We start from the raw sequence: 13847 nt of genomic DNA on the forward strand, positions 1-13847 counted from the left end.
TCTACTCATTTACTTTATCAGCGCACTCCTGTAATATACATAATTCAGACAAGAGGGGAATGTCTTTGGGCTCTGAACCACCTGCTGGCTTTTATTAGCTAATTAATGGTGATTTATCAGAGCTGCTAATTTGAGTGGAGCCGTTCGCCTCCAGGAGTCTCAGAACAGCATATGAATTCTGATGGTGATTATGCTTATTCAATGGCCGGTCTTCTAAAACAAAAGTTCTGCCTTTTCTGCCGCGGGGACGTAGAATTCCCGATCTAACCAAACCACGACCTTGTGTGAAGGTTTTTATGTTTAACTTTCGCACCGATGCATCAAATCCTGTTTTAACGAATGCGCACGTGAATGACAGTTTTTTCTCTATGAAATAACGATGAAAAAAAAAAAAAGATACTTTTAAGTGTGTCCTGGTAAATAATGTTCCTAGAGACTTGAAATATTAACACGTGAAAGTCCAGTCACTTCCAGCTGTTTTAATCTGTTAAAGCAGAGCCTGTCGGCTGTAATTTATGTTTATTTACATCTTAACTGCTTTCCCAATTACAGTGTGGTGGGAACCTAATCACGGGCTGCACCACATTCAGAGGCGATGTTGTTTTTTTAATGAATGGAGCGCCATGTTTACTCACAGCAGAGGGGTCATCAGGAGGTGGGTGCTGCAGACAGCGGGGGCAAACGATGCTGTGATGTTTGTGACTTCACAAAACAGAGCGTTTACCGCTCCCTTTAGAACTGTTTCATTTTTACACCCTTTTATGTGTTCTATATGCACTGGACTGTGTTGGATTACAGTCTGAATAAATACTTTAGTTGTAGAAAAAGTTTTTACTAATCAAATGATGAAGGCATGGTAGAATGACTCAAATTCATAGACTTTGAGGAGACATAGACTTTAAATTATTTTTTTTAAATGCTGACACTGCAGAATATTTCTACCAGATTTGGACTGGATATTTTATATCATGTAAAATAGAACCTCACCGAACATAGCTTTAAATAAAAATAATAAACAAAGCCATCACCAGCCAACAGTAAAGGGTGAAGGAAAAGTTAGAAACTGAAGTTTCAGAACATAATGGTTTGTCTTTTTACAAGTTAAACCAATGCTGGGTCTGTGACTTCCGATGGCGTTTAGTGGAAAAGGCTGAAGCGGCAGATTGAGCGACAGCACATGTGGAGATATTACCTTTGATTGACAGCCGGACCAGCCACTAGGATTGGGATGAGGCATTAATTTGTCCAATTTCATTGGCTACAAAAGCCAGTCTTTATTTTTCCAAAAGTGCATGTGTGAGCTTCAACTACGTCCAAACAATTTCCACACATCGGTCTGTTCCTCCAGAATCCTCCATGTGATTTATTACCAACATTGTCAGAGCCTTGTCATATCAACAAAGATCTGATGTGTAAGGCATCAGCTGCTTGATTGATGTTCTTCGCCCTCTGCATATATATCCTTGGGGAAATACTCAAGTCTCAACCCTTTTCCTGCGGCACTTTTAAATCTCTAAAGACTGCCAAAAGTAGAACGAAAAAAAAAACTGCATACGTAAGAAGGGTAAAAAATAGGGTTAAGATATGTCTGCAGAAGAATACTGCATCCTCTCCTGATCTTTTCATCCCAATTCAAATAAAATTCAAAACAGCAGGTAAATGGAAATATCACACGAGCAAGAAGCGGCGCCTCCAGCAACATGCTCCGTTAAAGGAGCGAGGTGCCGCGTCGTTCTCTGCACAAACTGAAGTGTTTGCTCAGTGGGAATTGAAATGAAAAAGATTCAGAAAAATATACTTTAATGTTGGGTATCTCGCAACGAGCTCTCAGTACGTACACACGTGCAGCAAAAATAAACACATTACGTGTCTATCATGGCATCAGGAGCAGCGTCGTATCAAAGTGTGGAAACGCTCTCCCAGCCAGGATCAATCTGTCTGCAGAGCAGGTGTAAAAACAACCTCCTGTTGATGGCATTCACGTGACAAAACTCAAGAGTCAATTAAGACGGCAGAGGAAGACGTTGACACGTGAAGGTTGGAATATGTCCGCGTAATTCCACTGATGAGACACAGAGGTCACCGTGTGGGTGTTTGTGTATCTGTTTTTTGTCTGTTAACACAATAGACACGTCACGTCCGTTCCTCCTGGGAGGGAACCTTCAGCACGGGAGCACAATATTCACATGGACGTCAGCAATTATGCAAAGGAGAAAGGGACAAATCTGAAACCCCCTTTTTAACATTACACACACACACACACATACACACACTCACAGTTCTTCAGAAAAAGTAGAAATAAGTGGCCCCGCGCCGGTGAATGCTATCATTTCACTCCTTCACTCTGAATGCTCCAGGGACCTGTGAGAAGGAGTCGGAGCAATAAGTTGACTTGGCTGAATTAATGTTGTAATTCTTTATCAGGAGAGCTTGGCATTACCTTGAACTGGGCCGCTTTTATGCAAAATGGTTTCGAGCTTTAGTTTTTTTTAATGATGGTCCTAATTTGTTGGCTCACTTTAAATTATTCATCTCTTTTATATGCAAGTAGTTATTACATGTCAAGACTGTATCTATGGGCTGAAATTTAATAGCATCTGCTGGACCTTAGGAAAGGAGTCGGTGAAGAAATGCTATTAAAAATTGATAATTAGCTAAATATTTGCCTTGGCACCTGCTTTGAGCTACTGGCATGGTTACAGCTGCAGTGGTCATCCACGACACACACACACACAGTTTCTCACACAGACTGTAGTGACGGGGGTGAGGAATGGGAACAATGTTCACTTTACACATTTTCACTTGGAGCAGAATATTTACTTTAAAAAACCATAACATGTAATTTCTTTAAATGAAATAGTGAATATCTTGAATATCAACTTGGTTTTAAACCATATTATATTTGCTCATATTTGAACCCTTTTCCATGATTCTCCTCCTCCTTCTCCACAAGCTTTTTTTGTGAATTTCATAATTTAACCTTCAGAAAAATTCAGAAAAATAACTGTGTTTTTATGCTAGGATTAGACATTAGGATCTAAAATTTAAAAACATTTTTTTTCCAGTTTTATATCCGACTTAAAGTATGACTGTAAATCTTGTATTTTAACAAAATAAGCTGCAGTTTACGTTGGATCTACGAAAGAATGATGAAATCACTGAAGGAGTCTTCTTAGCAGTAAACAGTTTCAAGCCATATTTTGGCCACGACCCACTGTTTGAGAAACACTGCTGTGGGTAGCGTGAGCTCTGACACAATGAAATAAATGATCAAAATAAAGCAATTAACCTTACATTATGACACACAGCCACGTGGCAGGTCACGGAAATGTCACAAAATGGAGCGCAGCACTGGAAACCAGACAACAGAGGAATGACAGAGTGAGAGCATCATCCATCAGTTGGTCCTTCAGTCACTCAGTCAATCAGACGTACATGTATCACTGAACCATCTGCCAGCCAGCCCCCTTCCCCTTTACTGAACCCCCACAGCTAGCAGCCAGGAGAAGTCTCCCTCTTGGGGCCTGATGTGCTAATGTGAACCTTTGAGGTGCTAAACTAAGTGCATGGCAAGGTGGTGGAACTGCATCAGTAAGGGATAAAATACAAAAAAAAGAAATGCCAATGATTCCGTTTTTGTTTGTTATCAAAGTAGTTTACATTAATATTCCCAAAAAAAATTCAGTTTTTGTTTGTTATCAACGTAGTTTACATTAATATTCCCAAAAAAAAAAAAAAAATCAAATTAAATCACAATGATTAAAAATGTATGTATTCCACAAAAATAAACATATTTTGTTTTGAAGGTAAAACTGCTCAAACTCACACACTGCTTTCTCTCCACTGCAAAAATTCAATTTGTCATAATGTTGGTCTCCAATCTATTCATTGGAGGCTCTCGCTGAGGCGGCCGGTGGGAGTGTATTGATTGGAATGTGTCATGTGCTGCAGCGACAGAGGGGTGGCTCCAGCGTTTTGCTTAATGGACTGAAATCAAAAGAGGCACTAAAGAAGGCTGTAATTAGAGGGCAGGGGCCGGGGCAGGGGCAGAAACCCCCCACCCCCCACCCCTCTAATTCAATGTATTTCAGATGCAGAAAAAAAAAACATCCGGTAACAATGCTTTCACACATTTTTAAGCCGATCCAACACACTCACAGTGTACCGCCCATGTCCACCCAGAATAACACACACACACACACTCACACACACACACTTTTTTTTTTTTTTGGAGGGCAGAGGAGAATGGAGGGGGGTGATGGAGAAAAGGATGAAAAAAGGGAGAGGCGTGTGCAGGGCTCCTGGGGTCTCAGCTGCTGCCAGGGTGCTGCCTGCTCCGCGCAATGAGTTGCAACTGTCAGTTTATTTTATCTCAGGCTTTTCATCATCGCACCGAGCCCGGTTGGAGGAAGCCACCTGAGAGTGTGAGGAATTTGTTGGCTACGATTCATTAGCAAAGACCGCTGAGATCCGCTGAGGCCCAGAGACGAGGTAGAGGCAGGGTAGCACTACAGACAGCAGTGTCCTGTTAACTCTTGATGGGCTGAAGGGTGAGACAGCTTCTCTTTGATAACATGGGTGAGAACAGGGAGCTAATACAACCAGGACAGGACAGAGGAGATGATAGTCTATGTAGAGAAACGAGATGATGGAAATGAGGGCAAGAAAATGGTCAAATCAAATCCGTTTGACTTTTTTTTTTTTTTTTACCCCAATAAGTTGAAATGTATTTCACAAAACATCCTGAGGATAAAGAATACAGTCATGTACTGTATGTGCCTTCCTACAGTCACGGTTCATACTGACAATAACGTGATTTTTTTTAAAGCATTAAGTAGGACATAGTGTCAATTATTACAACCAGATAGTTCAGAAGCATTAAGTAGGATGTAATGTCAATTATTACAACCAGATAGTTCAGCATTGGTACAGTGTTACAGGGATTTTTTTCCTGATATTTTTTTGGCAGTTGGATGGTTGCTACGAGAATTGAAATCTTAATATTAAGAAAGTAGCAATGAAGAAATAAGGCTTTTGTCTTGTGAGCAATTAATTACGACAGTACAAGAACACAATCAGGTAAATTACAATGTCTTCACAAAAACCTGATTATGTGAAGTTCAGCACTTTTTGCTTAAAAACCCTCAATTAAACCAAACTAGATGTCATATGGGCCGGACCAGTACAATCAGAAGTACATTAAGCGGGCCGGACCTTGATTTTCCCCTTTGTTTTCATGCAAAGAAGTACTAGTATACATGATTTCTATTACTATTAATTCATATTTAATACAATATAATTTTACTAAATAATATCCTTAACATGGGGTATTTGTGTAATTTTTTTTATTTTCAAAATTGAGTCAAGCGGGCCGGAAAAAATGACCTAGCGGACCAGTTTTTGACCCACGGGCCGCATGTTTGCCACCTCTGGTATAGAGCGACACTTATGTGCTCAGTGACCACTGACTGCAGCTGAGTCACGGGTCACCGAACATGTCACTATCACTACACTAACAACGAAGCAGGTGACATATAAGGACCTGTGACCACAGCGTGACCAAGTCACTCAGGTTGGTTTTTTTTTTAGTTTGTTTTGTTATTGTGTCCTTGTGTATGATGTGTACATTTCCCTGCAGATTTAAATTTCCTTATCAGGCAGCGCAGCTCATCTCTGATTCCACAATGCTTTGGTCAAAGGGAGCAAAGGCTGTGTAGCCTCTTTTATGCTGACTTGAAAGAGAACATGACCGAGTGGGAACACGTTATTAAATATAGATTCCGCTTGGGTCCCACACCGGTTGCCTTCCTGCTCCTGCCAAACTCCCAACCAGTGCCCGTGTCTCCGTGTATGAATCCATGTAAGTGGATGTTTCTGAAACGTGTGGGCTCCACGGTGGAGCGCGGGCTTACCTTCAGCGCGCTGTGTGATTACCCAACAAACACAAACTGTGGCTCTAACCTTGACCACACAGAATTATTCTTTGCTGTGGATAAAGGGTGAAATGTGAATTTCCAGCGGGCGTTCTCTGTGTGTACCTAACCTTGTGAAAACACTGGGACGTGAGTTTGATGGAGTTATTACACATCTGTGCCTCCACCATTTGTGCAGCAGAATCTATTATCGCGAGGGAGACAGGGCCGGAGCAGAGATCCTGCTGGGACGTCTCATCACCTCCGTGTCGTGGGTCAGGCAATTTCAACAGCCACTGCTTACTTTTCATTACTAAAGAACAAACCTAAAGGCTGACTTTTTTTAAAAACAGAACAGCCGTCTCTCCTGCCCTGATGAGTATTTTCCTTTCTACTTTGCTGTAACAAAATGTAATTTGAGAAGCTCAGACTATTTTTTTTTTGCAGAGCTGACTTTTCTTCCAACGTTATGCTGACAGTTTAATGCAGATAAAAGCATTGTGGAAAATGCACTTCTATATTTAGTATAAGGGGCATCAGGTTGTTCTGTGACTCAGTCTTTTCTATGGGTGAAAATGTGGAAGAATAGTGCTGCACCCTATGCACCAGCTGGTGAAAATGTGGAAATTTCAAAGAATAGTGCTGCACCCAATGCACCAGTGTAATTATTTCTCTAACACAGAGGGGAAAAAAAGTGGTTTATTTGATCATTTAAAGCAACTGGTAAACAATCACCGCAGTGCTACTGTGGTTAGCTCAAGTGTGCGCGTTGCCTGATACTATTAGAGGATGTTTATGTGACATACAGCTACATAAGAGATAAGTAATTGCTCTCAAGGTGTGTCATATATCCATCAGGGAGAGGAAATAAGACGCTGGTTATCACTGCTTGATCTCCCCTGACAACTGTCCAATTATGTATATCACACTCTGCCCACTGTTTGCAGTAGAAGTAATCAATACAGGACGTGGCTGAGTGCACATACATTTTGGTAAAAACCAAATGCATGAAAAGTTAATCATTTGCTCACGCTGGCAGCGAATCAGATGTTGGTGGGGAACAAGTAGGCAGTGGTTCTTCACGAGGGGAGGGGCTGATTAGTGATGTAGCTCCAAGTTTGATAGGGTGGGAGCAGGGAGGGTTTCCCCACTGACGGGGCAAATGGAATGGGTGACAGGTGGAAATAGGGATGAAAAGGCACTCCTCCGTTTCATGAATAAATGTAAACACACCGCCGTGCAATTACGGTGGCTGGTCATCGCTTTCAGGTTGCGGTGGGGGTAAATGTGCAGCTACATCCCTGCAGGTCCAATCTAATGAAAATGTGCAGGTTACTGGGGCGTTTAATTGTATATACGGTAAAGAGTGCGGAGTGGAGCGGCTTGTTGCGGATGAAAGACTATCTCTACAACTGGAAAATTTGATTCAGTTTAAACATAGCATTTCTCTTATTGATCGGCAGCAGGAGGTGAGATCATCGCAAGAACACGACCTGAGCAGATGGATTCATTTGATCGTGTCATAAAAACACATGGGTCTTGTTGCTCCGGAGAATAAATTGTTACACAGCGACTGCAGCCTGGGTGTAATTTGAAATGGCATGACCAGATCATTCCTCCAAGTTCTGGACAATGTGTAGAAGACACATTTGTCACTTTACAAACCGTTAGAAGTTTTAAATGAAGAATTTTTAGGACATAATCAAACTGAAAAATTTGACTAATTTCTAGTTTGTTTACAATCTATCCCAGGATGTTGAAGGAACAGGAATCGTTTATAATTAAAACACAAAAGGTTTTTAGTATGTCAGCTGAGAGACAATTTTGCCACAAAACAAAAACATGCAGATGCTTATTTATTTGTTGTTGTTTTTTTTTTTGTTTTTTTTAGGAATTTTCTATTTATTAAAATGTGCTCCTTCTAAGAGACACATCATGTTGTCATCTGCATACAGATGGATATATATTTTATATATTAACACAGACAGGGCAGGTCAACGCACACAACAGTTAAATCTTTTCTATTACCAAGGTTAATCAATAATTCATTGGTCACAATATCAGGGCGCTGTGAGTCAGGGGGAGGGACACCGAGAGATCCTCTCCCTAAGTAGGATCTCCCTCAAACACAGGGAGGAAAAATCTCAGAAAGAAAAGTGCTATGCAGTAAAACAAAAAAAAAAAAATCACATTCACATCTTCACTGACACTACAGTCTCAGTTAAGGCATTCGTCAGTGAGGCAATAACCTTTTCTTTCCCCTTTTTTTCCCCATCCAGGAGTACTCACACCACCACTTGGAGCATTAATCAGAGAGCGTGTGCCCTAATGGCTCCTGACAGGTGGCGCCCATTATGGGCCGCGGTCCAAGACTGCGTCTTCGGCACGCATCTGACAACAGCGGCGCAGCAAGTGCAGCTGCATGCCCGGCCACCAGCACTAGATTGTTAATGACAGTGGGTGAGTGTGGTCTCACTCACCATAAAACACTTAGGGTCCTGAGATGCTAGCACATCATGCATGAAGAAAGCTTTTTGATAGTATGCTAATCTGAGCCATTACCGCGGAGTGATTTACAATCACTTAAACAGCCCATGAGCCAGCTATAGAGACACCGGCTGGCTGGGATAATAAAGACACTGGCATGTGTTGATCATTAGAGAGCTCTCAACCGCCCTCTCTCTCTCTCTCTCTCTCTTGTTCGCCGTGTGTGTTTGTGTATGTGGAAGCATGTACCCTGTGTGCAGTGGCATTTGGCTTAATTAGCAAGTAATTTCAGCATGATAGAAGCTAAAAGACAAAAGGGAGAAAGTGTGTGGTTGGCCACAATAACATTGCTGCAGCAGCACTTTTATCCAAGTACAAAAAAAGAAAAAAAAATAGAGAAAAAACTAAACAAAACTCCTTAATGAGCAAACACCATGTGACCTTTACAGTACATAGAGAAAAAACAAAACTCCTTAATGATGTTCCATTTATTTTGGTGAGGTCACACCATGTGACCTTTACAGTACGTGCAGGTCAACAGGAAGTGTAGTGCAACGGAGTGTCTTATTTGGGCCAGAAAAGAAACAGGTTTTTAGAAATTAGAAATAAGTTATATTTTCAATTTAGAATATTGTACTTTTATTGAAAATCTAATTACAAATAATCACAAATACACAAAGACACCCTTGGTTAGACAATAATGTACTGTTATTATCTTGTAGTTATTATTGAGATTCATGTGTTTTGGAGTATTGGATTATCAGGCTACAAATCGCTGCCAGACTGAAACACTTAGTTTTCAATTACTTTTTTTTTTTTTAATACATGTAAAGCTAGGAAATTGTATCAATATTTCATAGAACACAGCATTTTCTTCCGCACAGATTCAATGGGCAAGGAGATAAACAGCTAGGTATTAATAATGCAGTGCGGTGACACTGACCTTATTTTGTGCCTTTCAACCTGCACTGATATTTTGATGCGCAGTGCCCCGCTACTCTGGAGCACACAGGAGGTTTTCAACACTCTTTGTTCAAAGCGTGACAAAAAAAAAAAACACCGTCCTATATGACAGAGATTACATCACTGCCTAAATCACCTAAAAACATTAACACAAATACTGAGACCACATACTGTTGAAGAAAAGTGTGTCTTGGTTTTTACAGAGACAATACGACCGCTCGAGGTAAGTGTCAGGCTGATGCCTATTGTTGACAGCTCAGCTGATGCCTAGAAGGCAAACTGTGAGAGGCTTTGACAGGCGACTAAAAGGGCAACTCATACTGGATCTCTTTCCATACAGTCAGTATGTTCTCCAAAACCACAGTGTGGCTAAGATGTGAAACAGTCAAGAAGTACTTCTTAGTCTCACTTAAGGTTATCTGTATAATATCTTCACGTAAAACCAAGAGTTTCGCAACTGGAAATTGTCTTTACTAGATTTGTTTTCACTTACAAACATAGTATAAATATTGATATTTTTTGACTTGTCTTTTTTTAACAATACTATGATTGTTATTGGTGCACACCTGAATTATACAATGCCAAAAATAATAAATGGTTATTTCAATAAAACAGTGTTTGTTTACAGCTGTTTTCATATTAAAGGCTTGCATTTAAATTACAATTAATTATGTTTTAATAATATTTATATTGATATATATATTTTTTATCTACTGTACAGTATGTCCAAAACCTCTTGGTAATAGAGCTAGATAAAAATATACAGTAGCTGTGACAGAGTGCCACAGATTATGTATTCATCCATTCACTCGACCCCTGCTGCAAAAAAAGCAGAAAGGTCAGCGCTGCTGTTGCACCAGCCTGTGTAAAACTGTAAATCATTCTAAGAGCTTTTATGAAATATAACATGACATATGCATCACATCAGTCCTGTTACAGCACCTTATTATTTCAATGTCCTTACAAAAAACATGTATTGTATTGTAATGACGTCAAAATGTCAAAAGGCATTATGTTTATAAAAAAAAAAAAGTCACATTTTTCCTACATTTCTCTAACGAGCATGTTTCCTGGCTCCAAACAGGAAAAAAGATTTGTTCAAGTAAAAAAGTTTATTTACACACAAACATAAGTGCGCGTGTGTGTGTGTGTGTTTGGCCTCTTGTCCACACATTTACAAATGTGACAAACAATGACGACGCCCCATCTGCCAAGAGCTTTTACCATGAGTGTTATAACAAGGAGTAATAAGTGTAAATAATAAATGGGCCACATCTTACCATGAGGGGCCTCGGCAGCTCTGCTCAACTATTTAAGGTGCCTTGTTGATGGGAGTTATTTTTTGCTGTGGGGTTGTTGAAATTCTCCGGCTTCCCAGTAGAGTTTTGGCCAGACAGTAAACAACAGTTTAATACTTTATCTAATCCCTGCCAGGAGGTGAGTCCAACAGCAAGCTCTTGCAGATGTTCACATCCAATAATCTATCCATAATTGATGAAACAGAGAGGTCAGATGTAATGTCTGCTGCCATTCCAGCAACAAATAAATGGTTATTGACAAAACAAGCCAGTGTGGCACTGAGTGGGTTGTGGGATGACAAGCACACAGGGCCCAGTGGAGAGAAGGGCCATTGAGAGGAGAGGGAGGACAAAGTCTGGACCGCTGATACCCAAATGGGCCAGCAGGGGCCAGATGGGTCCAGAGAGCAGCGATCACCCAGTGGAAAGTGGCGGACACGCCCGCGAGGAGCCATCAGGAATCAGGAGAGTATAAACAGGAGGAGAATCAGATTGAGAGAAGGAGGGGGAGTGCGGGTGGAGGGGGTGAGGAGAGTGGAGGGGGTGAGGAGAGTGGAGGGGGTGAGGAGAGTGGGGGGGGGGAGGAGGGTGGAGGGTGAGGAGAGTGCAACTGCATGGAGTGTGCAGTGGGCCAGCTGTCCGCTCCTCTTTCATCTCTGGGCTTAATGTCAGATACAATCTACCTGACTGTCAAGTCTCAGCAGCCATCCCACAGCCCTGTCTCTCCCTCTTCTTCTCCCCTCCACCCACTGTACTGTAACTACCCTTCTTCTTCCTCCTCCTCCTCCTCCCCTCTGGTTGCTGAATAGAGGTGTTCATCCTGCTGTCCCCTGAATCATCTGGTTACATCTCTGCAGCATGATTTATTCTATGATTTCTACAGCTGAGTATTTTCAGATTCTACAATGAAAACAGTTATTTAGCCGTGAAAATGTTGTGTAATTTTGGAAAATATTCCTTTATTAATATGAGCATATTTCCATCAACATGAACTTGGATATTGAAACATTAAATGTTAAGCTGCTTCAATAATCAAAGATTTGGCGATGAGAATAAAATTATATTAAATTTAATTTATTTAATGCTATCAACAACAACAACAACAACAACATCCTCAGGAGGTTTGTATGCACTGACACTTGAAAACAGGTGTCTATCCAGCAACCAGACTTTCTGTAACAACTTTTCCAACCAACAGCTCACTTATCAGTGTTATGTCTTTCAAGTGATGTCTGTTTACTGGAAAACAGGAGACCGTTTTAGTTGTTTGGGGTTTTTTTTTTTAACTGACTTTATTTTTATAATAAGTTTGATACATTTTAACCTTAGTTGAATTGATAAATTGTGACTGTGTTAGTTTGAAGACTTTTTACATTTTAACCTTAGTTGCATTGATAAATTATCCAGTGTGACTGTGTTAGTTTGAAGACTTTTTGTACAATACAGAAACATCACTCACATCCTTTTAAAAGAAGAAAAAAGGGGGTATCTGGGAAATCTTGAACATTTTTAAATCAAGGTTAAGCCTTAGAAATGTTTTGCTGTATTACCTATTTAATGTTCTTTCTATTTGAAAAATAAAAATCCAGTTAATAGGATACATGACATTTGTAATTACTTATAATTTGTATGTTATTTACTGATTGATATGTATGTAAAAAAATGACCTGATGTCACTCTGCAGGGTCTCAGAGACCCCTTTATTGGAGTTAACTTACTAAACAAAACTGTACTTCTTTAAAGACTCATTAACTCTTACATTATAAATGACTCTAAAACAGCACACAGTTTTGGAGGGGGTGCGGGGGGTGCTTCAGAGAATCACTAAGCAAGCAGAGGATAAAATGCTTTTTAATGCTGGTTTGGAAAAAAAAAAGAAGCCATTTTTAACCCCAGCAGAGAGATAGTGACTCTCCCTCGTAGAACTGCCTTCTCCTCCGCTTAATTACTGCATGCAATCATGAATATTTCAGACGTGTGCTTTCCCACTTTGTCACTGGAGTTTAGAAGTATGAGAAACAAGTTCATATGCATATTAATAGGCGGTTTGCTGGTGCAGGGGGACAGGAGGACTAAGGGTTGCCAGTGTGCTGGTGACAGCAGGAGGAAATGGCACTCATTCCCCAGCAGCTGCTCTTTTTAGATCCCCCTCAGAGGAAACTGCCCGAGGAGGGCCTCCGCCACAAAGGGGATAAAGGAGATGAGGGGCTCTTGATGGAAAACAGGCAAACAACCACTGGGACCCTTCCTACCAGACCACCCCCCCACCCCCTTCTAACACTAATGCGAGTGCGCACTTGCACACAGAAAACCCTTGGTCCACACTTAGCCAACCCCCAGGAGTTGTCAAGACCTCTTTAGCATTTTCCTGCCGTGGCTGCGAAACTGTGCATTAGCACCAGGCTAACGGGACAGAACTAATGACAGACTGAGGAAGAAGAGAGTTGTTTGTTTTTTTTTCACAGACTATGTATAATTTCAAATGGGATGCAGACCTGAGGGAGGGGCGGGGAATAAGCTAAGGCCCTGGCAGCAACTGAGGCCCCTGTTGGTTATAGAGGACTGTAGTATTAAAATGACAATATAAATGTAAATCCTGAGTAATAATTCTTAAAAATGTTGACCCCACCCTCTCCCCCCGATCACGTGCCTCACCGCACTAACATGGTCTAGGGGCAGCATTAATTATTGTCTAATTGAATTTATGGACCTTTAAAACACCACTTAGCACTCAGTGGAGCCTAATGATATGCTTTATTTAACATATCTAAACAAAGACAATTACAGCACTGGGCAGGTTTAATGGTGCACAAAGTGTTTTTTCCTGTGCTGATGAAGAGGTCTGTGCACACAGAACCCTAAGCCAAGAGAAGCCTTTTGTACAGAATAACGTCTGCAATTTAAGCTCGTTCCCACAAAACACTAATGAGAATTAAACACCTCCAAAATGCTGGTAATGATTCGCTTCTTCTTACCCACTTGTGCCAAATAGAATTTTTTTTTTCTTTTCTACCATGTCATTTTGCATGGACACATCTGAGGATCTAATTGCCAAGTTCAACGGGAGCACTAATTAGATTGACCTTTCCTGTCATAATAAGCTCTCACACAACCTCCACACAATTTACCAGCCAGAACAAAAATACTTACACACAAGCTGTGTTCTCTGGCTGCCTGAATGAAATGA

This window comes from Cynoglossus semilaevis, chromosome 9, assembly GCF_000523025.1.
Source record: "Cynoglossus semilaevis isolate Cse_v1.0 chromosome 9, Cse_v1.0, whole genome shotgun sequence".
Lineage (NCBI taxonomy): Eukaryota > Metazoa > Chordata > Actinopteri > Pleuronectiformes > Cynoglossidae > Cynoglossus > Cynoglossus semilaevis.